Below are 27121 nucleotides of genomic sequence, written 5' to 3'. Positions count from 1 at the left end.
ACAACACACACAAACTCAAAAACCTAGTGGCATCTCATCTCTGCTGGCACAGAATCACCGGCTCTTGCTGGTCTGGCTACAAAAACATAAGACACTTGGACATGAGCAGAAAATTGCAGGCACACATGAAATCAGTCAATGCTGAAGAATGTATAGTGATGAAAAGAAATTAATTCCAATTATGATTCTTTTCAAGTTGCAATTAATGTTCCAACCATTACCTAACTGTATTTCAGAAGGAGAAACTAGATAAAGAAGGAAAACAAAACAAATCCCCAAAACTCGAATAATAAAGATGGAAGATGAGCTGCTTTCTGAGAAAGACAGAAGGAAACTAAGTGCGTCATTACACACCTGGCTCTGGGGGTTTGCTGTAAAGATACAATGACTAGAGAAAAGAGGAGGTGAAAAAACCCATGAGGGATGGGAATCAGAAAAGAGAGCACCAACCTATCATTCTTCTGAGCAATTATTTCAATTTTTTTAATGACTGAATTTTCTAAATTGGAAAGCATTTATTCAAATAGTCCTGAGATATTGTCTACCTGCTTTTGAGACAGCTTTTTCACTGTGGTTCTTTTCTGAGCACAATTCATATTCACTTTTAAAATTAAGGGATTCACGATGTCTAAGGTATCGCTCAATTTCTTAAGATTTAACACGTAAAAGTTCTTTCAGGGCGTTCCATCATATGTAATCTAGTTGCTAAGCAACAGGATTCTTTTGGAACTATAATCACAATAGATGGGGACTGGATCTAAAAGGGACACTGTAAAATTCTTCAAGTAAAAACACAGTCATAGAGATCAGTCTACTTATCAATGCCACACAAATTCCCAATGCCTTATTTCTGTCGGGTAACCTTTTAGGTTGCGGGAATGAAAAGAAATGAAAGTATACTTTGTATCGACGGCAACTAAAACACATAAGATATAGGATACTCAAACTTCATTAGAGTCCATTCTATAATCATATTAAGTCTGTCCACTTAGGAGTCAGGCATATGTCAACTGAAACAAAAGAAAAATATTTTCTTCTCCTATTAGGCATGCTATAACCAATGATACCCCCTTAGATTGCCCTTCCTGTAAGATACCAAGTTTCACATCAGGGCTGTGAATTCAAAAGTCAGATGTTCCAAGCTTTTCCTCCAGAAGGTTTGCTCTAGTTGACCAGGCTGTCTTTGGAGGAAAATGTGAAATGAAGAATGTTACAACACAGCTATTGTTCACCGTAAATTGTCTTCGGGCCAATGAAATTTCAAATAAAATATGTAAAAGGGGCAATATTCAACTTCTTTTCTTTTTTTCTTTTTTTTTTTTTTTTTGGCTTTTTAATGCTGCACCCATGGCATACGGAATTTCCCAAGGGTCAAATTGGAGCAAAAGCTGCTGACAGACACCACAGCCACAGCAACACAGGATCCAAGCCACATCTGCAACCTATACCACAGCTCACGGCAATGCCATATTCTCAATTCAATGAGTGGGGCGAGGGATCAAACCCGAGTCCTCATGGATACTAGTTGGATTTGTTACTGCTGAGCCCCAACAGGAACTCTTTCAATTTCTTATTCTTTCCTTGTTGGAAGATTTCTCTAAGAGAAGAAGAATTGAAATGTTAATATTTTGAGTAGCTTTTGCCAATCACTTCAAAGACTGATGCTCTGGGGACAGAAATTTGGAATCTGAAGATGTAAAGAGGAAAAACATACCAATAACAAAAAACAGCACCTCTTACAGTCTATTATTTTTCTCTCCAGCCTCATGTGTATTAACAATTAATCAGGTGCCCCCAAGTAAAAAAGATTCTTTGCCACTGGTACCTGACTTCTGCAATGCTTTATCCTTTAAAATGCTTATCATTTATGCTAAGATTGCAATGCACATTGAACATTTTTTTCTTCATAATTACTTTGAGCCAATATATTCTTATATGAAAATATAAACTGCCCTCAGAAGACTGCATGGTATCGTTCTAATCCAGATATTCACCCAGCAAGCCAGGAGCTTGCTGCCTGCTCCCTGCACACTGAGTAATCCACTTGCTGCCTTTTCTGGGCCTGTGTCGATAGAAAAAAAAAAATCACTTCTATCACTTAAATGATATTTGCTCTCTAAAAATATGACGTTTTACTCTATAATAGGATGTGATTCATAAGTGGAGAGACAAGACTTGGTAAAAAGTGACCTCCATGGAGAGGTTGAATTAGAGAATTATCTGCTCAAATTCTAATGCCAATGAAGATGCTAACAGAAAAAAATAATGGAATTATTGATTAGAAATATTCTTCTTTTCTACCAAAGCACCAGTTTTCAATCATTCAAAAACTTCTCACTCCTCAAAGGCTACCTCTGCCAGATGGAAGGATGAAATAGTTCAATCTACATTCCCTTGCAAATAAATAAATATGGTGCAAGCCCTTCCTACTCATCCCCCTAAAGGGAAATGCACACAAAATGGGCTCCCCAAAGTATCTTGCTCAAACAAACAATATTAAACATAACTAATAGGGCGACTAATCTTGTATCAAAGTCAGATGCTCTAATAATGGCACATTAGGAAATTAGCACCAACTTACCCAAGAAGGACAACTAAAAATACTGAATATTGGCAGCATCCTCTTAAAAGCCTCAAAGAAGTATTGCTATTATGAGGGATTACCTGTCTCAGTTCTAGAAGATCCGAACCCAGATGAGTAAATGTGGTACCCAGGAGTATTTGCTAATAAAAGGAGCTGTGAAATTGAGCCTCTTATTTGGAGCTTCAAGGGGAAATGGGGACGAATGTAAAAGCCAGGGGCCACCAAAGGTGGGAAAACACAGTGAACCATTCCAGGCTCATCTGTGGCCCCAGTGATCTATGACTGGGGCAAAGAGGGAACCCAGGTGAGCCAGTCCTTGGGGAGACCCGCAACTAGTTTGCATCAGCAGGGCATCCAGGGAATCTCAAGCCTCTAGCTCAGATTAAGCCAGTTACCCTCCCCCACCCCACCCCTGGCAGAAGTGAGAAAAAAGCTCTGTGATGGACAGCCAGACACATGTGACAACATAAGCAAGAACCCAGAGCAACAAGAGAAACAGAGACAGTCTTCGAATATTGAAACAATCAGTTATGGACTCTAACACAACTATGCTTCCAACATTCAAAGAAGTCAAAAGCAAAGCCTGAGTCTTCAGTAGAGAATTGGGAATGGTTTTTTAAAAGTGATCTGGCAGACTTGAAAAAGAAGCAAATACAAATTCTAGAATGAAAGAAAAAAAGTCATAACCAAAATTAATTAGTGGAAGGATTTAACAGCTGATAAGATATAACTGAACACAGAATTGGTAAACCACAAAATGTCAGAAAAACTATGCAGAAGGCATCGCAGAGAGACAAAGAATGAAAGGGGCATGGTGGAGGCAGTAAGAAAGTCTAACACATATCTACTTGGAGTTCACAGGGATGAGTGAGAAATTAAGGGAGAAGTATCATGAAAGGAGGTCAGAGCTGAGCATATCTTAGAACCAGTAAAAGACATCAATCCACGGACCCAGTAGAACTTGCAATTCTCAAGAAGTATAAATAACAAGAAACCCACACCTACACACATGACAGGGAAACTGCAAAAAGCCAAAGACAAAGAAAATCTTAAGAGCAGCTAGACAGAAAAACACAGATGACTTTCAAAGGAATCATCCTCAAAGGAGATACTTTTCAGCAGCTCAAGGGAAGCCAGAAGCCAGTGGGATGATATTTTCAGTATGCTGAAAGAAAATAACCATCACACTAGAACGTTATATGCGGCAAAATATACATCAAGAATGAGGGAGTCCCCATTGCGGCCAAGCAGGTCAAGAGCCCAGCATGGTCTCCGTGAGGATGCAGGTTTGATCACTGGACTCACTCAGTGGATTAAGGAAAGGCACTGCCATAAGCTGTGGTGTAGATTACAGATGCAGCTCGGATCTGGGGTTGCTATGGCTGTGGTTTAGGCCAGCAGCTGCAGCTCTGATTCGATCCCTAGCCCAGGAACTTCCATATGCTGCAAGTGCAGCTGTGAAAAGTAAAAACAACAACAACAAGAACAACAACAACAACAGTGAAGATGGAAGCAACCTAAATGTCCACCAACAGTGGTATGGATAAAGAAGATGTGGTATATTTATACAATGGAATATTACGTATTCCATGAAAAAGAACAAAATCATGCCATTTGCAGCAACATGGATGGACCTAGAGATTATCATACTAACTGAAGTAAGTCAGATAATGATGAATACCATAGGATATCACTTATACACGGGACCTAAAATACGGCACAAATGAACTCATTTACAAAACAGAAACAGATTCCCAGACATAGAAACTAAATGTATGGTTACCAAAAGAGGGGGAGGGATAAATTAGGAGTTTGGGATTAACAGTTATAAAATAGATAAACAAAGGCTTTACTGTATAGCACAGGGAACTATATTCAAAATCTTGTAACAAACTAAAATGGAAAAGAATCAAAAAAGAGAATATAAATATATACCTATATTAACTGAATCACGTTGCTGTACAGCTGAAACAAACACGATAGTGTAAATCAATTATACTTCAATTAAAAAAGAATGGAGGTACAATAAAGATATTATTAAATAAAAAAGAGAGTTTACTAAAGACCTTTACCAAAGGAATTGGGGGTGTTCTTCAAGCAGAGGAAAAAATGATTCCAGGTGGAAGGAGTTTAAGAAGGAAAAACAAACAAAAAAAGGGACATATGTGGATCACCTTAAATAATACCGACTACAGAATGCAATTATAGCATCTCATGGGGTTTTCTATATACAGGGAAATAACACACAAGACAACAAGAGCACGTACGCCAAAGGGAAATACACCTTCTAGGTTCCTGAAGGCAGGAAGGTGGCTGATTTCCTTTAGACTTTGATAAGTTACAGGTGCATGTTCTATTTTCTCTGGGATCCAAGTAAAGAAACACTAGTGGGAGGGAGGGATTGAGTGATTTTGAAAATATAATCCATCTGAAAGAAGGCAAAAGAGTGAAACATAAAACAGATGGGACAAACAGAAAACAAAAAAACCTGGTAGATCGAGACCCAAATATATCAATGATTACATGTAAACATAAAGAGAATAAAAGAAAGTTGCTATGGCACCACAGAGCTTTACAATTCAAGGAAGCTTTAAAGTTATTCTAAATTGCAAAGTTCACGTTTAACATCACTGATACGAGGATAACATATAAATTCCGTAGCACAGCCCCTTGTAAAGGGCTGCCCACCTCTCCCGCCTCATCTTTTACCCACCCCCCTCGGTGTTCCCATGGCCACCATACAGATAGGGCAGCTACGGATTCTATCTGAGGGGCTGTTAAATGTTCAGTAAAATTGCAAAGGGGAGAAAAGCTTTAACGATACTGCATGTTTTGAGATTATCTCAGTAAATTAAACTCATTATTTGAAATATCCTGTTATGGGTGGGTTAAGGATCTGGCGTTGCCGTGAGCTGTGGTGTAGGTTGCAGACGCGGCTCAGATCTGGCGTGGCTGCGGCTGTGGCTGTGGCGTAAGCCGGTGGCTATGGCATGTAAACGAGCTGACGGCTGGAACACGCCGATACCAGGATTCTCAATCTTCCCCAGGCAGGACCATTGCCATGGCTATCACCATCCTAGCCGATCGTCCTCAGCTCTCTTGATGGGCAAGGTCCTATGCCTAGGAACTTTACATAGTACATCATTTAATACTCCTAACAACCCTGGGGAGGTAGGTACTATTCTTCGTCCCATTTTACAAATGAGGAAACTGAGGCAGAGTATAGTTAAGCAGCACTTGCTCAAGGTTTCACTGCAAACAAGTGGCAGAGCTGGAATAGGAACCTGCAAGGTCTGACTCCAGAGTCCGTGCTCTCAGCTATTACTGCTAGACAGCTTCCCCAGCTATCAAAACGGTCTGCAAGAACCCATAATGTGGCTGAAAGATGCTCTGCAGATGGCTCTTTAATCAAGAGGAGCTATATTATGTACTTTTCTGACTCAACCTAGAAAGAAAATACATCTCATGATGTTCAGCCAAAATGCATCTGCAGAATCACTATATGTCTCTTGTAGCCTTTCACATCCTCTGCCTGCACCAGTGAGTGGGAACTCAGTGGCCCAGGAAACATGCCTTGCCCTCTGGAGGTGACAGGGAAGCAGGCAACACTGGTGCCCCAGGCTGAAAAGTCAGTACAAGAATGATTGGGGGCAGTTCCCCGTCGTGGCGCAGCAGAAACGAATCTGACTAGGAACCATGAGGTTGTGGGTTCGATCCCTGGCCTCACTCAGTGAGTTAAGGATGTAGTGTTATTGTGAGCTGTGGTGTTGGTCACAGATGGGGCTCAGATCCTGTGTTTCTATGACTGTGATGTAGGCCAGCAGCTGTAGCTCCAATTGGACCCCTAGCCTGGGAACCTCCATATGCTGTGGGTGCGGCCCTAAAAAAAAAAAAAAAGAATGCAAAGATAACTGTCACATAGGAAAGGAAGAAAGAAAGGAAGAAAGCCTTTCTGCTTTCACTCAGGGAGAGCCAAATGGATGAAGAGGGGAAAGCTCCCCAGAACCTTAGGAGGATTTGTTCTTTAAGCAGCAAAGATGGGCTGTTTAGCCAGTGCCCCCTCCTCACAGAGCTCAGCAGCAGGAGGGCCCCACGCACTCCCCTGAATCATCAGAGAGGGAGCAAGGAAGGGGAGCAGATCCGCCCTGTCAACAGTGAGCAAGGATTTCTGACTCAAAGATTTCTGACTCATAGGATTTCTTCCCAATTTTAAAAGAGAAAAACCTTGAACAAGTTATTTTCCCACTCTATTTATTAATTTGTATCTACCTCCCAAGGTGGCTATGAAGACAGAAATACAATAAACCCACCTGAAGAGCCCAGCACGGAGCCTGACATGGAGCAGGCAAGTAATACATGGGAATTTCTTATACCCGCTTCCAGATCCATGAGAAAGAAGTAGCCCACGGGTGCATGATCTTTCCCCTTGGATGTTAGTTTTGCGTGTTTGTGCTTATGCTATTTTCTTTTTAAAATGCAGGCACTTGAATCCCACTCCTGGGCATCTGTCCAGAGAAAACCATGACTCAAAAAGACACATGTACTCCAATGTTCATTGCAGCACTATTTTCAATAGCTAAAACAAAGAAACAACCTAAATGTCCATCGACAGAGGAGGGATCAAGAAGATGTGGTACATATACACAATGGAATATTACTCAGCCATTAAAAGGAATGAAATATTGGCATTTTTAGCAACATGGATGGACCTAGAAATCATTATGCTAAGTGAAGTCATACAATGAGACACCAACATCAAACACTATCACTTACGTGTGGAATCTGAAAAAAGGACACAATGAATTTCTTTGCAGAACAGATACTGACTCACAGACTTTGAAAAACTTATGGTTTCCAAATGAGACAGGCTGGGGGGTGGGGAGGATGTGCTAGGGGTTTGGGATGGAAATGCTATAAAATTGGGTTGTGATGATCATTGTACAACTATAAATGTAATAAATTCATTGAGTAATAATAAAAAAAAATGCAGGCAACTGAGAAAAGCTGTAATGCAGTAATTAGATAATGGGGATGTGTGCACACAGCCTGACCTCTGTACCCATCTTCATATACAAGGCCTGTACCAGCTTGCAACTGCTGTTTTGGTTTTCACAAACCTTCATGTTTTCCCAAGAATCCAATCCAAGCCTGCAGACACTTGAGCCAAATGAGTTCTTTGGTGCCGGAATGCCTGCCCCCCAAACTTAATTCCTCTTGTTTTCATCAGGGGGAAATGAAGCGCTTCCATAGTGGCATGCTTCAGCTGACCAAGAGCAAGTGGCCTTGACAGTGGATAAGTCTGGATGCTGCTGAAACCTTCCCCAGCTCTTCTTATTCTGCCTCATAATTGCTGCAAATGTGGCATGCTGCATCCCACACATTTCTGAGACATCCATTACTTCAGAAAATGCTGTCAGGTAAATTAAGGACAAAGACAAAACCTCAGTTCTAAATGTTCCCGATTTCTCCTTGAGTTAAGCACTTTATTTTGAGCCCTTTTTTGTTGTTGTTACTTGGTAGATACGATCAAGATAGGTCAGAGATTCTGAACGATGTCCCTAAGCATACATAGTCCTGCCAAAGAGTCCAAGGCCTGTGCGGGGGTTCGGCTTTGCCACTCTTGTGCTGTGTGGCCTTAGACAACTCATGCAACCTCTCTGAGCTCAAATTTCCTTACTTTTCATAATAACACAGCACAAGTGTGAAAATTAAAGTGTTTCAGCCGGATCCTAGTTATGGCAATGGATGAAGACTGAGAAACCAGGTGAATCAGTCAGCTCAGGATACTACAACAAAAACCACACACTAAGCGGCTCAAACAACAGAAGCTTAATTTCTTGCAGTTCTGGAGGCTCGGAAGTTCATTTTTTTTTTTTTTAACTGAGGTATAATTGATTCACAATGTTGTGTTAGTTTCAGGTGTATAGAAAAGTGCTTCAGTTATACATACATATGTATCCTTTTTTTTTCAGATTCTTTGCCCTTATAGATTATTAAAAAATATTGATCAGAGTTCCCTGTACTATACAGTAGGTCCCTGTTGGTTATCTCTTTTATATATAGTAGTGTGTATATATTAATCTCGAACTCCTAATTTATCCCCCCCTTTACCCTTGATAACCCTAAATTTGTTTTCCATGTATGTGGGTCTATTTCTGTTTTATACAAGTTCATTTGTATATTTTTCTATATTCCGCATATAAGCGTTATCATATGAACATTTGTCTATGTTTGCTTCCTTCAATTAGTACGATAACCTCTGGGTCCATGCATGTTGCTGCAAATGACACTTTCATTCTTTTTTATGGTTGAATAGTATTCCATTGTATATACATACCACATCTTCTTTATCTATCCTTCTGTTGATGGACATTCAGGTTGCCTCCATGTCTTGGCTCTTGTAAACACTGCTGCAATGAACACTGGGGTGCATGTATCTTTTCTAGCTACTGTTTTCTCTAGATATATGCCCAGGAGTGGGACTGCAGGGTCTTATGGTAGCTCTATTTTTAGTTTTTTAAGGAACCTCCATACTGTTTTCTATAGTGATTGTACCAACTTACATTCCCACAGACAGTGTAGGAGGGGTCTCTTTTCTCCATACTCTCTCCAGAATTTATTATTTTTAGACTTTTTGATGATGGCCATTCTGATCAGTGTGAGGTGATACCTTATGGTGGTTCTGATTTGCATTTCTCTAATAACTCATGATGCTGAGCATCCTTTCATGTACCTGTTGGCCATCTGTAGGTCTTCTTTGGAAAAAATGTCTATTTTGATCTTGCATCCATTTTCGTACTGGGTTATTCCAGTTTTTTTGTTATTGAGCTACATGAGCTGTTTGTATATTTTGGAGATTACTCCCTTGTCAGCTGCTTCATCTGCAAATATTTTCTAGGAAGGCCATTTCTCAGGTGCCATCAAATTGGGTTTCTGTTAAGAATCCTTTTCCTGGCTTGCAGCCTCCTCACTGCGTCCCGATACGGCAAAGAGCACCAGCAAACATTCTGGTGTCTCATCTTATATGTACACTAATCCTATTGTATCAGGGCTTCAGCTTTATGATCTCATTTGATCTTAGTCACCTCCCTAAAGGCACCAACTCCAACTGAGTCATGAGGAGGGGGCAGAACTTCAACACCTCAATTTAGAGGGGGACGCAATTCAGGTCACGGTACCATGTTTGTGAATTTCCAGAGGTTTTCTGGCATTACCAGATACCCCTTTTCCCACAGACAAACAGGACCCTGCAAGTTTATCTAATGTGCTGCCTGGGTGGACATAATGCTCTTGCTTCACCACGGAGTGGATGTGGAGCCTTTTCCTGCAGTGATGACATACACTGGGGTGAGAAAATTTTTCTCACCCAAGGGCAGTGATCATGTTGTGGATGGGAAAGAAATTGCAGCTCATTGAACAAGCTCATTTAAGTGGGGCTGTGAATTTAACTATTGAGGACATAAAGCATTCCACCCCATGGGCCGCTCTGCTCTCTCCCATGTTCCCTGTCCAAATGGGGTGCTCCAAGTTTTTCTGCCCCTGGCCCAAACAGTAATCACTATGATTCCAACGAATATTTTGGGGGAGCTGACCACAAACCCAAGTCCTGCTCTAGGCCCCTGAGATCCAACTGTCATTAAAACGGGCAACAATCCCTGCCCTCATAGACCCAGCAGTCTAGTTAACTCTTATTAGCTCCTTACTTTCCATCTCTGCCAAGAACATTCTTTAGTTTCACAGCCACAGCCGGGTTTGGAAGACCAGCTAGAGACACAGGGAGTGTCACTTCACCTCTCTGCACCTCTGCTCTTCCGCTGTCCAATGGGGAGGGGCAGGCACACCCTACCTGTGCTGTTAACCCAAACCAGGCCGTGTGAGTAACATGCCTTGGGTTTTTCGCAGTTTGCTGTGTGTAACCTCAGGCTTTTCTGCATGGGTCCCTGGACAGCATACTATAGCAATGAGGGAAGAAGGGAGCCAAGGGCAGGAGACAGAAGGGGACCACAGTTGTCAGAGTGAGGACATGGCTTCTATCTTGGCTGGAGGAAACCAAATCTCTACAGAACACTGGCCCCCAGGGAGGGGAAGAGACACATTTTAGCCCAGATTCAAGAGAAGGACTCATTCCAAGTGTCATGACACCCCTCCCCTAGGTAAGTAAAGTGCAACTCTGCAGGAATTTCATGAGGCTTGGTGACAGCTGTGAGCAGAACACCCAACCTAAGACCAGGCATGTAACACGTGCTCCACAAACGAGACAGTGATGAATATATGGGGCAGACCTCACTCAGGACACATGGAATAAAGCTCAGCTCTATCTCCACTCTGGACTAAGGGTCGTGGCTGTTGCCCCAAAGGGCCATCAGGGATGCAGTCATTGGGATAAGACATGGAGGGAGGTCCATGCAAGAACAACAGAGTGCAAGTCGGGACCCCAGCACGTGACTGAAGTGCCAGCATCAGCGCTCTCGTGGGACCCTGGAGGAGAGCCAGGAGCCCCATGGAGGGACTCAGGTCAGGTACTGCTGTTCAAGGAGGAAGGTATGCTGGGGACACCACAGTCTGTGCTGGGAACACAGGGTCCCAGGAGGCCAGAGCATCTCAAGATTCTGAGGGTGGGGTTCTACCCAGAGAGGCCAAGGTTGGGGGGCTACAAGGGCCCTGCTGTACGTGGCCTAGAGAAAATGTCCCTGACACAGGATGAACATTAATCATCTCTTTGGTGCATGTATATGGAAAGCACTGTTTAAGTACTGGGCATATAAACATAATCCTTCTATCAATCCTTCTAGGAGGTGGAAACTAGTGATAGCCCCATTTCACAGATACAGCAATGGAAGCATGGACGGGTTAAGTAAGTTGCCCAAGGTCACACAAATATCCTTGATGGAGTTCAAATCAAACCCAGAGTCAGAGGAGCTCCTGCCAGGGAGTCACGCTGCTCACTACCTCCCTCTCCATTGTCAAAGCTTAGCCCCTTTGCTCAAGAAGCTCGCTGTTCCCCACCTCCTCCAACAGACCATGGGCAGGCAACCCTCTTCTGCAAAGGGCTAGACAGTAAATATATTGGGGTTTGCGGGCCACGTGGCCTCTGTTTCGGTTACCCCGCTCTGCCACTGTGGTGTGAGATCAGCCGTAGATAATATGGAAATGAATGAGTGTGGTTGTGTTTCAACAGAATATTATTCGTGTTCACGGAAACTTGAATTCCACATCATTTTCAGCAGTCACAAAACCATTCTATTCTTCTTTCAACTATTCACAAAGACGTAGAAGTCCTTCATAAGGAAGCTATACAACAACAGGCAGTAAGCCCGAATGGATCCTCAGCAGCAGCTCGCAGACCCCTGCAATGGATGCATCTAAGTGTGGCTCTGGGCCGCTCCCCTCCCTGACCTCGGAGGGCTGGGGTGGGGGAAGCGGGGGCACAAGCAACCTAACTGTTCAGGGCCCTGCCTCACACAGAGGATGAGGCCCACAGGCCCAGCAACACTCTCAGCTGTCTTAGATCAACAAGGCAGATCTGTGGATCCAGTGTGCAGTGCAAAAAAACATCCATCAAATGACCTGAAATACATTGTTGCGTTTGTAACATGACCAGCTGAGGAGGAAGGAAAAAAAGTGATGGGACATTGCTAATCATCAGGGAAATAAATGCAAATCAAAACCACAATGAGAAGAGTTCCCATTGTGGCTCAGCAGGTTAAGAACCCGACTAGCGATCCATGGGTTCGGTTTCTGGCCTCCCTCAGTAGGTTCAGGATCTGGCATTGCCATGAGCTGTGGTGTAGGTCGCAGATGTGGCTCAGATCCTGCATTGCTGTGGCTGTGGCATAGGCCAGCAGCTGCAGCTCCGACTGGACCCCTAACCTGGGAACTTTCATATGCTACAAGTGTGGCCCTAAAAGCCAAAATAAATAAATAAATAAATAAAGATTTTAAAAATTTTAAAAAGAAAGAAAATAAGCATAACTCACAGCATAACCTAGTGTACCTCTGCCTTGTAACTGGTCAAATAATCTTACGCCAACATCTTCTCCATCACTGGGGGCTAGTTATTAATACGTTTCTAGTAAAATACTTAGTGTAGAATATTATAACCACACTAAAAAAAAATCACTCAAAATCATTTCAATTAACTAAGCAAACAATCATGTAACATTTTATACAAAAGACCAATAAATATGTAAAAGGAAATAAAGAAAAATATTAATTCGTACCTCCATGAGCTCCTTGATTTGCATTTCCACAAAGTAAAAATATTTTGCCTTTCAAATACAGATTCCCAAATATGCAGGGATCAAATATTTAAGAAGCCTTTTGAATAATATGTAGTTAGAACTAAGCAGCCTTTTGATATATTTTATTTACAAAACTTCCTAGGAAGTGACCAGATTGTTATTCATTCCAGTAATAAACACATGCTGATTTTTCTTCTTTTTTTGGCTGCACCCACAGCATGCAAAAGTTCTGAGCCAGGGGTCGAACCCGAGCCCCAGGAGAGAAATGGCAAATCCTTAACAACTAGGCCACCATGAGATTCCACAAACTGACTTTTTTTTAAATATAAAATTAAGAAGGAAGAAGAGTAAGACAGATGCAAACAAGAATTGCAATCCACAGAGATGACAGCCACTTGAAAAGAGGTCTTTTTCCAGAGCCGTCACTAGTGCAGCCATCAGAGCGGATTAAACATCTAGAAGACTGGGTGACAGATCTACCTGCCTCCAGCACATATAGGTCATTGCCCTTCGGTTAAGTACTGAAAGTAACTCACAATACTTATTCAAATACTTTCTTTTTTTTGTCTTTTTAGGGCCTCACCCATGGCATATGGAGGATCCCAGGCTAGGGGTCCAAACAGAGCTGCAGCTGCTGGCCTACACCACAGCCATAGCCACACTGGATCCTTAACCCACTGAGCGAGGCCAGGGATCAAACTCAGATCATTTCTGCGGAGATTCATTTCTGCGGAGCCATGATGGGAACTCCTTTTGCAAATACTTTCAACGGCAGAAATATCACAGCTCAAAGTGAATTGTTCTTGAATCTCAAGAAATAACCTTAACTGATGTTCAAAATGAACTGAAACAGTGAGAGAAGAGTAATTAAATGCCATCTATTTCAACAGATTAAAGCAATTTGAGGACGTAAAATAGGCATACCATTCTGCTTATGAAACAGAAACAATCTCAGTAAGAATAATGGCTAATATTTATCAAGCAGCATATGAAGATCATTACCTCACGGAATCATACAGCAACTATATCACGGAAGCACCATCATTATTTACCTCCACTTGACCCAGGAAGGAATGCAGGTTAGTGAGGTTGGGCAGCTTGACCAAGGTCACACAGTTACTAAGTGCCAAGGCCAAGGCTGGAATTCAAGTCTGTCGATGCCCAAGGCCGGCTCCCAACCACCTTCCCTAATTCTCTCATGGGACAATGTGTTCTGAAAGCAAAGTTCACAGTTGCCTTTGGATGATTTCTAGGCAGAAATGGGAAAGCGACCTTGATTTGCTAAAGAAACCACAAACGTCTCGCCACCTTGCATTTTAGATTTTGCATTTAAAGGTTCTGAAGTTAGCGTTTAAAAAATAGAGCTGCTCTAGCTGCTCAAATGCCTTTGGAAAAGGCAGGGGCAAGAACCCATCACCTTGTTCATTACCACCACAGACAGCAACAAAGCACCTTCTTGTAGATCAAATCCTTCCTTAACTCGTTCTAACACCAAACCATGTGTTAGACCCATGCCAATGGGCCACCTGCAAAATATCCAGATTCCAGATCTGAGTAAGGTGCAGTAAACACATGCCACTCTGTCTCCCCAACCTAATGCAACTATAAAACCAGAGAGAATTTGTGAAGCAGTTATTTGAGAACCTGGAAAAGTAAACAGTAGCAGGTGGATTGGAGAAAACAACCAGAATTCAAAGTACCTTGGAACTGAGGGTGAGTTGACTATTCCCCCCCCCCCCCACTGGTAACCCTTGTCCTGGATTCAATGCAGACTGAAAACCATCAGTACCCTTCACAGAAAACTCCAGAAGAAGCCCTAGTTCTGGCTCACAGAATGGGGGATGAGTCTCCTAACACTTGAAGAGAGAGGCTTCCTCACTTTTTTCATCTTTTTCCATTCCCTCTCATCCCAACTTTCAAACTGCCCTGTGGCAGTAGCAGCAGAAATCCATGGGAGACTAAAAGTCCACAGTATGTGTAACTTGGTCCCCATGCTATACAGTGGAAAAAAAAAAGAAAAGAAAATAGCAAAGATAGGCAAGGAAAAAATAAAATAAAAGTCCACGGGAACAGAACTTTCCTCTCCAATCAGAGAAGCTGTGGAGTGGAGAAAGTAATCAAATCCCTCTTGCTCTTTTTTCTCACTCCATCCTCTCACTGCTTGGCTCTAAATGTGGCCACAGTCATGGCAAGTGTGAAGCAAAATGAGGTAAAGGAAAGTCCCAGATTTTTGGCCAGTGGACCAAATAGGGGAGTCCTAGGGAACTAGAAAACACCAAGAGACTGAAAAGAAGGAAGAGCTTGGGAAAACAAAGCCATAATGTTGTTTCTGTACTCCTGTGGTCACCTCCAATTTGCACGCACGCGATCTCATATTAAACAACGTACCGTAGACTTTGCAATCTAAACAATGAGATAGATCACCTCCTGGGTCACAGGCTGGCCACTGGGTGGCATACACACCAGACATAAGCAAAGAGCACTGTAAAGCTTCTGAAATGAAACTGATATTGAAACTGCAACCCACAGAAGGCTGACATGCACTTGTAGCCCAAACCCAAATGGGTTGATTCCCTGCCAAAACAAAAATATAAAGATGTGACATAAGATTTAAGACACAAAGTTTCATAATGTAGAAAATCCAAAATCCCTGGACGTAAGTATCAAGAAAAATCACAACTCTCATGGGAAAACAGAATCAAAGATGCTAACGTCAAATGAGAGAGATGTTAAAATTATCTGACAAAGACTTTAAAGCAACTTTTATAAATACAGTTCAACAGATAAAGGTTAACACTTGAAACAAATAGAAAATTCAAAATCTCAGCTAAGAAAAGAAGATATAATGAACAAACAAATGGAAGTTTTAGGATTGAAAGACAAAATAACCAACATTAAAAACTAATTAGATAGGCTCAAGATTAGAATGATATAAAAGAAAGATTGAGTGAACTTTAAGATAGATCAATACAAATTGTCCATTCTGAACAACAGAGAGAAAAGACTGCATAAAAAATGAACAGAACCTCAGAGACCTGTGGAACAATAACAAAAGGTCAACCATCATGTTATCGGAATTTGAGTGGAGAAAGCAAAAAAGTCTTTAAAGAAATAATGGCTGAATGCTTCCCAATTTTGGTGAATTTTAGTGAAACCTATATATTCAAGAAGCTTAGCAAACTCTAAACAGGATAAGCCAAAACATATCCATGTCCAGAAATACTATAATTAAACTACTATGAACTAAAGACTATGAAAAATTATTAAAAAGCATCAAGAGAAAATGATGCATTATTTATAGGGGAACAACTATTCAGACAACAAGATTTCTCATCAGAACCATGAAGGACATGGGGGGCGGGATGGGCTGGGTGTTTGGGTGTTTGGGATGGAAATGCTATAAAATCTGGTTGTGATGATAGCTGTATGACTAGAAATATAATAACATTCACTGAGTAATAAAAAAAAAAAAGAAAAACTAGTGATTTAAAAAAAGAAGAAGAAGAGTTCCCATTGTGGTGCAGCAGAAATGAATCTGACTAGGAACCAAGAGGTTGCAGGTTCGATCCCTGGCCTCGTTCTGGTGTAGCTGGGAGCTTTGATATAGGTTGCAGACAGGGCTCAGATCTGGCGTTGCTGTGGCTGTGGTGTAGGTGGGCAGCTATAGTATAGCTCCGATTAGACCCCTAGCCTGGGAACCTCCATATGCCACGGGTATGGCCCTAAGAGACAAAAAGACAAAAAAAAAAAAAGAAAAGAAAAGAAACCATGAAGGACAGAGGAAGTAAAGCAACATTTTCAAAACACTGGGGAAAAAAAAAGAGAGATGCCAATCCAGAATTCTATATTCAGTGAAAATATCCATCAGGAACTAAGGTGAAATAAAGACTTTCTTAATCAAAGGAAAATTAAAATAATCAGTTTCGAACAGACCCAATCTAAAAATGCTAAAGGAAATCCTTCAAATGGAAGGGAAATTGCACCAGAGGAAACTTGCAAGATCAGGAACAAGGGAAGAGCAACAGAAATTGTGTCTCAGTAAATATAGTAGACTACCATTCTCCTCTTGAGTTCTTTAAAATGTTTGACAGTTGAAAGATAATGTTAGAACATCTGATGAAGTTTTTAATATATGTAGAGCTATCACATAAGGGAACTGTAACAGAAAGAGGGTAGTATAAAAGGACCTATGTGAAGATGTCTTCATCCCACTTGAAGGAGAACAATATTTCTAAGTGGACTGTGAAAAGTTAAGCATGTATGTGTGTATATATGTTTTGTATATACATCAACCACTAAAAAAACTATGCAAAGAAATAATGTCAAAAATATATAAATTAAAATTAAATACTAACAAGTTTTCAGTAACCAAAAAAAAAAAAAAGCAGGAAATGGGAAATATAGAAATGAAAATAGAGAGTACAAACAGGAAACAATAAATTTGTAGACCTAAACCAAAACATATTAATAGTACATTAAGTGAAATGGTCTAGACAAATCAATTAAAAGACAGAAATTGGGGAGTTCCTGTTGTGGCTCAGTGGGTTACAAACCCAACTCATATCCATGAGGATAGGGGTTCGATCCCTGGCCTTGGTCAGTGGGTAGAGGATCTGGCGTCTCTGTGAGCTGTGGTGGAGGTCACAGACGCAGCTCACATCCTGTGTTGCTATGGCAGTGGCATAGGCTGAGAGCTGCAACTCTAATTCAACCCCTAGGCTAGGAACTTCCATATGCTGAAAGTTTGACCCTTAAAAAAAGGAAAAAGAGAGAGATTGTTAGAATGGATTAAAAACACATGACCCAATCATATGCTATCTATAAGAAACCCATTTCAGATACTGGTAGGTTAAAAAGAAAAGAACGGAAAAAGATATACCATGTGAATTCCAATCAAAAGAAAGGAAATGTGGCCATATTAACATCTAAGTAATCTTCAGATCAACGAAAAGTAACAGGGATAGGTAAGGGACATTACACAATGATTTTTAAAAAGATAAATTCAACAAGAAGACATAACAATGCTAAGCTTGAAACATCAAATGACAGTGCTACAAAATACATAAAAAACTGACAGAATAAAAAGGAGAAATAGACAAAAAATCAGCAAGGATATAGAAAAAAACACCACCGTCAAATAGCTGAACCCACCTGACATTCACAGAACAATTTCCAAAGAAGATAACATCCCACTTCTTTTCTTTGCAGAAAAACTTCTCAAAATAGTTTTCTAAAGTCACTGAATACAATTTCTCCCCTTTATTCTCTCTTCAAACTGCTCTAAGTAGAGTTTTGCCTCCATCTCTGTGCTGAAACTGTCCTGGTCAAGGTCACCAATGACTTCCATGTTTCTAAATCCAATGGTCCAATGTCTTCATCTTACTTGATCTATTAGAAGCACATGATTCAGTGGATGACTCCCTTCTCTTTGAAACCCTATTTTTCACCTGGCTTTCAGGTCGCCACACTTTCTTCCTCCTATCCAGTGGTTACTCATTCTTAGGAATTGGATTACTCATCAACCCAATCTCTAAATGCTGGGTGCCTCAAGACTTAGTCTAGTTCTCAGACCTCTTCTTCCTGTCCACACTCAGTTCCTTGGTGATCCCATCCAGGTTCATAGCTTTAGATGTCATCTATGTACTGGTGACTCTCAAACTTATATCAATGGGTAAGAATTGGTCCCTGAACTCCAAACCAGTGTACTCCACTGCATTTGCAACACCTCCACAGAGCTGTCTCTAAGGTAACTCTAACTTTGCATATTCAAACCTGATCTGGCTACTACCATCTCTTTTTTAAAAGTACTTATCACTACCTTGTGGTTTTCATTTACTTAGTTCACGCATGATTCCTTTCTCTCAGCAGAGTGGCAATGAAATGCAATAGCAGAAAATATATTCTGGATCCAGACCACCTGGGTTAGAATCCTAACTAGCCTGTGATACTACACAAATTACCTAACTTTCAGTGCCTCCCTTTCCTTATCAATAGGATGGGAATAAAAATAGTACTTATTTCCTTATAGGATTGTTATGAGAATTAATTGAATAGGTGTAAATTATTTAGTGAGAACACACAGATGTGGGCTATTTGTTCAATATCATCACCATCTCATACTCCTAATCCATCAGACACTGTCATCTGTAACTTCAAAATATATTTGGAATCTGACCATTACTACTCTTACCCAAGCCACTGACATTTCTCTCCTAAATTATTCCAACGAGTTCTTAACTTGTCTCTTTGAGACTGTTCTCAATGCAGCAGGCAGAAGGATCCTAGTAAAATAAATCACAACTCTCTCTGCTCAGAACCCTCTAGTTGCTCCCATGTGGTTCAAAGTAAATGCCGGAGTCTTTATGACAGACTGAATTGACACATGACCGGTCCACCCCTCCTCTCCCTGACCTCACCTTCCCTGCCGCTCCCTCTCATTTAGCCCACTCAAAAAATACGGACCTCCTTGTGGTTCTCTCAAAATGCCAAACACATTCTAGACGCGCGGACTCTGTGCCTGGGACCCTCCTTCTCCAGACATCGACATGGCTTGCCCTCTTACCTCCTTCAAGTCTCATCTCAAAAGTCACCTTCCTGAAGACCCTCTCGGGCAATACATCACAACAGTTAAGAGCACAGACTCTATGGCCAGCCTAGGTTCCATCCTAACTTTGCCACTTCCTGGTGGTGTGACCTTCAGTAAATTATTTCATCTCTCCGGACCTCAGTTGCCTCATTTTAAAAAGGAAAATAATAATAGTAACAACCTAGTAAGACTATTGTGAGGATTCAATGAATTAAACATAAATTGCTTAGAATGGTTTCCAGTACATGGTTGAGGGCTGTTCTATCTAGTAAATCTAAGAAGCTATGCATTATAAGACGCACTATTATTTTATCTACCATTTAAAATAATATAAATTAAAGTAGTTTATTAGTAGATGCATTTTATTAGTAGATGCAATTATCAGTTGCACGCCAATTTTAGAACTGCAAAAATGTTCCTTGAAAAAGTGCACCTTAACATCAGTGAAATGTGGCATAAGTGTTGGCTATTTTAGAAAGTCATTTCCTTTCCCCGTCTTGGAATTGTGTTCCTCCTTAATGCTGCTCACTAACCAAACACATTGGTCTTAGCTAGTACCACAGACTGGGTGGGTTAGGTTAGGAACAACGGAAATTTATTTCTTACAGTTCTAGAGTCTAGAAGTCCAAGATCAGGGTCCCAGCACAGTGGAGTTCTGGTGAGAGCCCTCTTATGGGTTACAGACTGTAAACTTCTAATTGTGTCCTCATATAATAGAGAAGAGGGTGAGAGAGCTCCCTGGGGTCCCTTTTATAAGGGCACAGATCCCTTTCATGAGGGCTCCATCCTCATGACCTTATCACCTCCCAAATGGAAAGGCCCAGTCTCCTAATGCCATCATACTGAGGGGGTGAGGATTTCAACATATGAATTGGGAGTGAGGGGGACACAAACATTCAGTCCATAATAATATTTATATTATACTTACTTGTTCTATTGGTAGTCTCCCCCAACCAGAATGCAAACTCTAAGAAAGGAACTTTTGCCTTTTTTTTTTTTTTTTTTGCACTGCTAGTATCTTGGACATTGCCTGACACACAATAGGTCCCCGATCAATATCTGCTGAACACATACATAGATGAATGAAAGTGTAAGTGAAAAAAGAAAAGGATATGAAGAGATATTTCTTATTGACAAGAAGATGAGTACAGAATTTTAAGATGTGCTGAATGAGTGAAGGAAAATGGTGACTGAATTATAACAGAGTAAGGACCTTGTTTGTATTCCCTGAACCGAGGGCACAGTAGGCACTCAACAAATACTTGCGGCATAAACAAATGAATGAATGAATGAGTGCCCTACATGCAGCTTCCCGGTTCTTGATCTGCAAGAGTCCCTAACAGGAGGGCACGAGCACAGCCCAGCCCAGAGGATCTTATTTCTATGCTGACAGGCTAAGGAAATGAGGGTCAAATGCTTGACATCTTACAGCAAAGGTTGAGTACTTCATCAGTTGAATAATATATAAAAGATCACTGGGCGTTCCCATTGAGGCTCACAGTTAACCCAACTTGTATCCATAAGGATGCGGGTTTGATCTCTGGCCTCACTCAGTGGTTAAGGATCCGGTGATGCCATGAGCTGTAGTGTAGGTCACAGACATGGCTCAGATCCCACATTGCTGTGGCTGTGGTATAGACCAGCAGCTACAGCTCTGATTCAACCCCTAGCCTGGGAACTTCCCTATGTCATGGGTACAGCCCTCAAAAGACAAAAAGACCAAAAAAAAGTAAAAGTTAAAAATAAAAAAGATCAATAAATACATTTCTAGTCTATATCCCCATTTGAATGTCTCCTAACTTGGAGTTCATACATGTAGGTATGTGTGCATGCCAGCACACACATACATCATATCACAACATAGATAAATATTTGAAGGAAGGCGGGGCCATGGGTTTACTCTGTGATACAAGAGGGGCCCTGAGGCAGTCACAGGATAAGCCATAGACCCTAGACCCCCATGCAGTTACTCTGTGGGATGAAGACTCTCATAATTATACTGAAGCCAGGAGGGCCTTGGGATGGTCCTCATAGAAGGGGCGTTGGAGTGACAGTGAAAAATGACTAGAAAAAGAGGTCTTTCCAGACATGTGACAATCAGAAGCATTTACCAAGTGTCAGGCCCTCTGCTGAGCACTTTGCATGCAGGCTCTCATTTAATCCTCACTACCCCCAGCGGAGAGAGGGACCACTCTTACCCTGTTAAACAGATGAGAAAACAGCCTAAGCAAGAACCACTTACTCTCAAAGATGACATATATCCTGGGAAAGTCTTAGTCCCATCTGGGCTGGGCTTTAGGGGTCTCAGAATCTCGGAGAGGATTCTGGAGGAGAAGGGAGAAAGGTCAAGCTGCTTGGGAGCGGCCCAAGGATGGGAGGACCCGACTGAGGTCTCTAATGAAATGAACAAGAGCTGCCAGGACCTAAGAGCAAGCCAGAGCGTCTCGTCTCTGAGCGGCCACTCTGCTTGTTCGCTTTTGTCATCCTGAGTTTTTAATGAAGTCCTCTTGCATATGAGTTTGTCTCATCTCCTCTCTGGGGAACCATGACATAACCTTAGGTGTACAGGCTAGTCAAGATGCTTATGGAGGTGGAAGGAGTGGCAATCAAAGCAGAAGACGAAACAACATAGGATGCTGTCAAGAGCCACAAGTCCTTCGGGTCCTCAGTTCTGGCGCCCGTTTTACCAATAAAGGTGACATTCACCCTACAGGTCAATATTGGAAGGGCATAAAGAAATGCAGGGCATGTGTTCCACATTGGCATCAAGAGCTGAAGCCAAGACTCTGGAACTGGGGAAACAGCCAAAGGTATAAGAAGCAAGCCATCGGAACCAAGGGACCTCAGCAAAGGATCCCAGCACGGCTGCCAGATGGCATCCTCCTGGCTGAGACCACTCTCAACAGGCCTCGGGCTCTGGCTAGCCTCTGTCTTCAGCTCCTTCAAGGTACCTCCTGGCTCCTGACAGCTGTTTTGTAAACAACAGATGCACCAGAAGTACCCAAAGGAGGTACTCATTAAATATAGGCTGAATGAAGGAATGAATGAATGAAAAGAGATTTCGATCTTAAATGCCACTCAGTGAAATACATATTTAAATTGGCTTGTTCCACTGCCAATCTAAAGACTCATGTCAAACTTTTCCCCTTTAATGCAAAAACACTCAAGTATATTAAACTTGGAAATATGAATAAAAGATATTTTGGAAAGGTCTAAAACAAGCAAGCAGATTTATTTCAATGCTGCAGAAGTCTATTACACACACACACACACACACATACACACAGGGCTGGGGTGTGAGAAACGGAATCCCAGGAGGCAGATGAGACACAGTATAAAGTTTTCTTTCAGCTCAGTTCTCCCACCCTAAGTACTTTCATCTGAAAGTTGATCTTAATAAGCTGGTGATCAAGATCTAAGCAGCATTCATCATATCTACAGTGCTGGAAGGTTTTGTCCTCTGTCTGCAGAAGAGGCTATTTCTTCTTTGAGGGCCCCTATTACTGCCACAGGAAGTCAGGGCAGCCTCTGCTCCAGGATCCACTCCCCAGGAAGTGGGGCATCTGAGTGCTTAGCAGAAAGAGCAAGCAAGGCCATCACTATCACCCCACTGTTTTTGAAGGAACAGCGTTGGAGGGGGCAAAGGAGATGTAAAAATCACCCAACCAACCAAAGAACAGAGCCCTGGCAACCTCGCTGGCACTCATGGTGGGGGTGTGCTGCCCTCCGCCTCACTTAAAGCTCACCCCGCTAATAAAACCCCACAGCAAAAAGCCACTGGGTGAAATCATGGTTTTCTTACTCTAAAGACAAGAAGGAAAACAAATGGATGAGCTCCCAGGCTTCACACAGCCAAGCCTGACCAATCTGAATCACACTGCCCGTGAAACCTTCCTTCTGACTGAAAAGATGTGCTACTCAGCGGCAGCATTCCCCTAAAAGTTAAGGATTTTGCATTTTATCAGTTTTAATCCCTTAACCCTGGATTGTAAATTTTTGTCATTAAAAGATAAATTAGTCAGACAAGGCAATGATGCACTTGGTTTCCATGACAACCCTTCACAAAAAAGTTCAACCTGCTGCATCACCACAATGCACTTTGAAAATCATTTCCTAGCAACCCCATAGGCACCCAGAGACACAGACCTTCATCTGCCCTTTACTGAGACCCCAGGGGAATTACACACAGGATCGCAGAGAAAGCAAGCCACTCAGCTACCACCAACATTTCAAGTCTGTCCATTTCCTCAATGTATGATGCAAAATAATTTCTGGCTGTGTCTGCAGGGAGACATATGTGGCTATCTGGATGTCTCTGACACACAGCCTCTTCCCCACAGCTCAGGGCTACAAAAACGCTAACCTAAATTCCTCTGGGATTTGATTTGAAGACAATGACCACCTGGGAATGACCACCTCTGCCATCTACGTGCTCATCTGAAAAATGGGGGGGGGGGGTGGTTAAAAATCACCTTCTGCCAATTATGAAAGACAGCGTGGCTCCTTCTGGTTTAGACCGATATGCACCAATATATTAAGAAAAGAAGAAAAAAGTGCAAAGTTTAAGAGACTTTATAAGTCACCAGCTAAAAGATAAGAAGCTTTTGCAGGAGTAAATGTGAAACAGAGTGGAATTTTTCAAAAATGAGAAACAGCCGCTTTTCTTGAAAAGAAATACTCGTACTATTTCTCAAGGTTCTCTAAAATAACATCTTCTAAAATTAACAAAAAAATAGAATGTGCTCACTGTAAAAAGAGTTGGTTATTGTGCAAGTTGGTCACCCACCAACCCTGTCCACTGTCCGCACCCCAGAAGGCTCACCTCTGCAGCCGAGGCACCACCAGCCTCCCTTCCCAGCCAGCTTCACGTTGGGTGCAGCCACTGGGAAGCACTGGGAGGGTAACAGGGGGATGAGAAGAGACCTAGATTGGGGTATTTCTTCCCCATTCCTCCCTGCTTCAATACCCTGGCCTGGCAACAGCTTGTACCATCAGGACCAGAGCTCCTGCCAAGGGTCCCACAGCCCACAACGCTCTTCCCTCTCCTGGCTCCTCCAGCCCTAGCGCTGGTGAGGGCTTCACAGGGTTGCTGGTCCAAGCACCTCACCTCTCTTATCTTCCCTAAGCTCTGTTCACACGTCTTCTCCGTGTAAGTCTCTTCATTGGAACCGAGGTGAATTGTTTCCCCCGGGACCCTGACTGATGCAACTTTGACAACTGCAATCAATTCTGAATTAACATGTAGCAAAACCTTTTGTCACACAGCTCCCTTTCGACATTATTACCTTTATTATCATTCCTACCCTCTCTGAAGTTCATACAAAAGAAGCTAGAAAAGAAGGTGATTTGAAATGCTCTCCTTTTAAGCCTAAATCCAAGGCATTCCACCTTCACCAGGGAAAAGGCAACCTAAAGAGAAACGGAATGTTTCCTTAGGAACTTTATGTCCATCTGTAGAGCCACGCTGTTTTCTCAAAATAAGAACTGGAAAAGTAAGAAGGGCTGTTTTCCCCACGTCCTCATGAGCTGGATCTTCACAGCCTGGCTGGTTGAGCTTGCTGTATTACAAATTTCCATACTGGGCAGCTGCATCTGCATTCGCAGGAGCAGGTAGACTATGCATTCCAAAACAACTACACATGAATTTTGCATGAGCCACCATTTGGGAATTAGCTTCGCTACCATTCCCTCTAAGTTAGCAAAACAAATATCAAGAACCAACACACACCGTGTGACTCACTGGGCCCAAACCAGAAACCTGGTCTCACATTCAATTCCAGTGTTTCCAGTGATTTCATACTGATGCTCAGCTTCTGAACCAAGTCTAAACCTTAGTTTCTGTGCTTGTAGAAATGACCAACTCTCAGTTGTTACTGTGATACCTGAGTGACGTGTGCTCGATGGCGCCTCCTGTGGTAGCAAGAGAAAGTGCCTTTCCTCAAAATCCTACCAATAACTTCTCCAGTTACTGAAACTGGGGTGGTGATTCAAATGTGTTGCTTTTCTCTAATGCACAGCTAGAGTCTGTTAGATTGTAATTCTGGAGCTCTGGGGCAGGATCCACAGGGGCTTCTGACATACGCAGGTGCATGGGTATATTACATGAGTGTAAAGCCCAGTGTGTGGGAGGTGGGCCCATGCTCTGCCTTCTGGAGCTGGAAAACTCCAGAGCAAATAAAAATGACCAGGATCACTAACACAGTTATGCCGGCGATCCCTTGCATCTAGCAGAGAACTGAGACTCAAATGCATATCAGACTTCACCTATCTTGTTCAGTTCTTTGAAACAACCCTGAATTAGTCACTAGGGGAATACAAATCAAAACCACAATAAGTTCTACCTCATACCCACCTGAATGTCTAAAATAAAAAAGACAGATAGTAACAAGTGTTGATGAGAATGTCGATAATAGAGACCCACGTGCCCCCCCCCATATATGCTAGCAGAAATGTAAAATGGTGTAGTTGCATTGGAAAATAGTTTGATGGTTCTTCACTAAGTTAAACAGAGTTATCATATGATCCAGTGATACTACTCCTGGTATATACCCACGAGACACGAAGGCATATATTCATACAAAACTGGTACAGGATGTTCATAGCAGCATTATTCAAAATAGCCAAAAAGGGAAAACATTCCAAATGCCCATCGATGAATGAATGGATGACCAAAATGTGGTATATCCACACAAGGGAATATTATATTGGCAATAAAGAGGAATAAAATACTGACACACACCAGAACCATGGATGAACCATGAAAACATTATGTCAAGTGAAAGAAGCCAGACACAAAAGGCCACATATTGTATGAGTCCATTTATATGAAATTGAGGCAGAATAATAAGTCAGGTAGTCATGCAGGAGCATGGGCTTTGATGCATTCTTTGACATGGCTACTGATTAACATTTGTGGCTTAAGGGCTCCAAACATCCCCACAGACCTTGTTTATTACACCTACGCCCAGATGGACATGAATCTCTAACCCTCTGTGGCTCCATCTATGGGAAGAGAAGGCCAAAGAAAAATGAGACTTATGGGACATTTCCATTGCTAAGACCTATATGGGACAAGGACTGACACAGGTAACTGGGCAAGGCCAATGGGAGAAAACCATATCTTTCTGGACCCCGCATTGGTAACCCCCATCTTTAAGGGATAAAACCCCCTATAGGACAATAGAGAGGGGGACTCTTCTTCCCCCTCCCAGCCTGTCCTGGGAGCTATTTGTTTTCTTGTCATAAAGACTTGGCTTGCTTGCTGCCTGTGTGTTCTTGAAGTTCATTCTTGGGCTCCGTGAACAAGAATCGGATTCCGGTAACATCTTCCTGGCACCAAAATGTCCAAAATAAGCAAATCCACGGAGACATAAAGTAGAGGAGTGGTTGCCAAGAGTTGAGGAAGACTTGGGACTGACTGCTAATAGGTATGGAGCTTCTCTTTGATATGATGGAAATACTCTAGAATTAGACACCGGTGAGAGTTGCACAACATAACGACTATATTCAAACCACTGAATTTTACACTTTCAAGTGGTAAATTTAGTTGTATGAAGTCTGACTCAAAGAAAAAGTCATGACACTGCATCAAGTATTCTGGAGTATTGCTTGGATGACAATGTTCCAAGAACTATAGATAGCCACAACTGGTCAGGGGTTCGTTGCCTGGGGTCTAGGCTGACTACAATTCTAACACCAACTTTTCTTTTA

General features: G+C 42.0%; 1 protein-coding gene across 5 annotated transcripts in view; it reads right to left on the bottom strand.

Annotated features, from left to right (window-relative positions):
* PDE8B (phosphodiesterase 8B) overlaps window positions 1–27121 on the bottom strand; it is a 227044-nt gene that overhangs the window by 176115 nt on the left and 23808 nt on the right. The gene's annotated exons all lie outside the window — the stretch shown is intronic.

This window comes from Phacochoerus africanus, chromosome 4, assembly GCF_016906955.1.
Source record: "Phacochoerus africanus isolate WHEZ1 chromosome 4, ROS_Pafr_v1, whole genome shotgun sequence".
Lineage (NCBI taxonomy): Eukaryota > Metazoa > Chordata > Mammalia > Artiodactyla > Suidae > Phacochoerus > Phacochoerus africanus.
Note: the sequence above shows the minus strand (reverse complement) of the source record. Positions and strands in the feature narration are given on the sequence as shown.